Source organism: Formica exsecta, unplaced genomic scaffold (assembly GCF_003651465.1).
Source record: "Formica exsecta isolate Colony F162 unplaced genomic scaffold, ASM365146v1 scaffold246, whole genome shotgun sequence".
NCBI lineage: Eukaryota > Metazoa > Arthropoda > Insecta > Hymenoptera > Formicidae > Formica > Formica exsecta.
This window is the reverse complement of record NW_021849734.1, coordinates 51680-55268: the sequence shown is the minus strand read 5'-3', so window position 1 is coordinate 55268 and position 3589 is coordinate 51680.

Below are 3589 nucleotides of genomic sequence, written 5' to 3'. Positions count from 1 at the left end.
CAATGAACGGACACACGGTTTTTGGAATAGTCAAGAACGAGAGGAACATATTAATTTTCTCGAGTAAGAACGACTCAAAAAATAATTGCCGAGAAGGCAGAAGGAGTTTTAATTGTACCCTTTTGGCCTACACAGTCGTGGTATCCTCTGTTTACAAAATTACTTGTAGCAGAATCGATTATTTTTACTCCAAAAACGATCTATTAATTGATAATTGCAGACAGCGTCATCCGTTACGAGCGTCACTTTCCCTGGTTGTCGGGAGGTTATCGGGCAAGCGTTTAGCTTAAAAGGCGTTCCTCAGGATTCCATACCAGTGATGATGGCGTCACTATCGGAGGGAACGATTAAACAATATCGGAAACCATTAAACTTATGGTGGAAATTTTGCCGAGAGAAAAAGATCTGCCCTTTTCAGGCTCAGACAGCAAGAATTCTCGAATTTTTAACGCATTGTTTAAAGCAAGTTAAAACATACGGCACTCTAAATTCATTCAGATCAGCTGTAGCGTTAATCGTTAGAGAAGAGATAGGGCAAGATCCGATTATTAAAAGATTCTTTCGCGGTACGGCTCATTTACGGCCTCAGAATCCGAAATATGAGGAAATCTGGAATCCAGACCCAGTGTTGTGTTATTTGAAAACGCTTTGGCCCCACGACACATTATCGCTTGAACTCTTAACTAAAAAATTAGTCATGTTGTTGGCTCTAGCTACAGCTCAAAGAGTACAAACACTTACAAAAATAAAAATAAGTAATATTAAAAAAGTTGAAACAGAAATAAGAATAAAAATAACAGATCAAATAAAAACATCAGGTCCAGGAAAGTCCCAGCCGTTGTTTCTACTGCCGTTCTTCAAGGAACAACCACGGTTATGTGTGGCAACGCTTTTATATCAATATATAGAACTCACGGCACATATAAGAGCCGAGAATCAAGATATACTGTTGCTGACGCATAAAAAACCGCATCGGGCGGCGACAACACAGTCAATTAGTAGATGGATTAAAAGCATAATGGCCAAAAGTGGGATAGAAGTAGACATCTTTGGCTCACATAGCACAAGACATGCGGCTACGTCGGCGGCATTTCGAAGAGGTATAGATATTGATACGATTCGGAAAGCCGCAAGCTGGACGGCGAAATCGAACGTGTTTGCACGATTTTATAATTGGCCCGTTATGGATAATATGAGTGTAGCAAATGCTGTTATTAATCCAGTCACTTAAGTCTGTTACCAAAGCGTATTATTAGTCGGAGTTGTCATGGAGATACCGGACCGCCCTCTATAGCCGGGGCGCAAGTTTTAATCGGGATTTGAAAACTGTGGCGAATCGAGCAACTGACGTTACTACGCATTTGTCTATTCGGTCAAGACGCCTAGCATAATCACGATCGAACATCACTTAGGTAAGTTCGTTTGATCGTATAATTATCACATATTATTTGTTTTTCGATCTGTATCTGATGTTGTTTTCCAGCTTCATTTTTTCTTTGTATACGTTTTCCACGTGCATCTACTCTTTTATATTCCACTACGCTTAAAGATGTAACATTTTTTAAAATGCCACAAGTACAATCTTGTGGATGCATTTTGCTTTATAATATTTATGTCGTAATCTGATAATTTTTTGTTACATAATTCTTTATTTTTAGGACATGTATAAAATTTTTTCAATTTCTCACACTCACGCCTTTCGTCTAAAGCGTAATATTTACATGTTTCCTCACGCTCATCGGGTGCCGACGCCCAACTGCGAGCGCTCTTTACAGCCAGCGGCCAGGAAGGCCAGCGTATCGCGAGAGGCCTCGCCGCCGAGAGGATTGAATGGCGCTTCAATCCTCCGGCGGCCCCCAATTTCGGTGGACTCTGGGAGGCGGCTGTCAAGGCGGCGAAGCACCACATCCGGCGCGTCATCGGCGACGCGAAGCTAACATACGAGGAGATGGCCACTCTGTTAGCCCAAATCGAATTGTGCCTAAACTCGCGTCCGCTACAAGCCTTGTCCGACGACCCGGAGGACCTGGAGGCCCTTACCCCCGGCCACTTCCTCGTCGGCACAGCACTCAACGCCGTCCCGGAACCATCCCTCGCGTTAGAACCTACAGCGAGACTATCCCGGTGGCAGCATCTGCAGCAGCTGCGGGACCATTTCTGGAGCCGGTGGTCCCGGGAGTATCTCCATTCGCTGACGCACCGTCCGAAATGGTGCAACGCCGACGAGGAAGTCCGAGAAGGCCGGTTGTGCCTCCTAAGCAGCGAAACAACGCCGCCAAATAAGTGGCCCCTCGCCAGGGTCGACAGCGTGCACCCCGGGGAGGACGGGGTCGTCCGGGTCGTCGTCGTGCGCACCGCCTCCTCTAGTTTCAAACGACCACTGTCGAAGATTATCCTCCTCCCGATCAGCACGGCACCGGCGGACGACGCGTAACAAAAAAAAAGCGGGTAAATGCGAGTTACGCGAGACTCGCACATACACTTTACACCGCACATTTCACCTCACAATACGCCTACACGCCACACACACACTCCACTCCACACTCAGAAACTAAAAGACACACCGGACATCGCACAATTAACAGTCACGAAACGGTCTCCGTAAAGTCGTTCAGCACGCTCGATTACTGCGATTATCTATCGAGGCGGTGAATGAAACGCGCATTCCTGAGCGCCATACCGCACCCCGCCGGCCGCTCGCCCGACTCAGCGCCACGCTCGCGCCGCGTGATCAAGCGTCGACTACAGCGGTGTATAGCCAGCAAGCGCTAAGACGCGGTTAATTTTGTATGTTGCATCATACAAGGCGGGCGGAATGTTCAAAATCGAACTCCAATAAAGCGCCGATTAATCGCGCTCGAAATTCGGCGCGTCAGCCGCCATCTCGCGCGTCGCACGGCGCGCGACAAATAGGAGCGCGTTCCAAAAGCGGCGCTACGCGAATCGCGCCCGGCCCGCGGCATCGCTCGTGCCTATCGATGCGGGCCACGCAGCGGTCACCCGAGAGAGCCGAAATTAATAACAAATTGACTGCTTTTTTTTTCAAAACACTATCGTGTCCATTTCACGCGATCCTTTCCTGTGCTTTTCGGAAAAAAGGCGAGCTTAGAAGAGATCCCACGCTGTAGTGATCTGAAATGGAAATGGAAGAGTCAATTTTAGCTCAGCACGAGCTTTTCAGTCGTATTGCGCGCACGTACGACAATTTGAAAAAGGCAGGGCAAGCCAAAATTAATAAGGGGCTCGTAGCGATCACACTAAAGCTGTTGGACGCCAAATGGGCTAAATTCGAAGAGCAGCACGAAGAACTTCGGGCCGATTACGGAGCGGAACTTAGGAACCACGAATACCTGACGAAGGACTTCCTGGCTAAGGCGGAGGAAGTCTACGTAGACCAACGCGCGGCGGTCCTTGAGCTGGAGGAAGCGCTCACAAGGCCAACGCCTCAGTCGCCTGGCTCGGGACGCGCCGGGGACGAAACACGATCAGCATCCCGCACGACGCTACCACGGATCCAGCTTTCCCAGTTCTCCGGGAAGTACGAAGAGTGGCCCGCGTTCCGCGATTTATTCCTATCGATAATCGGAAG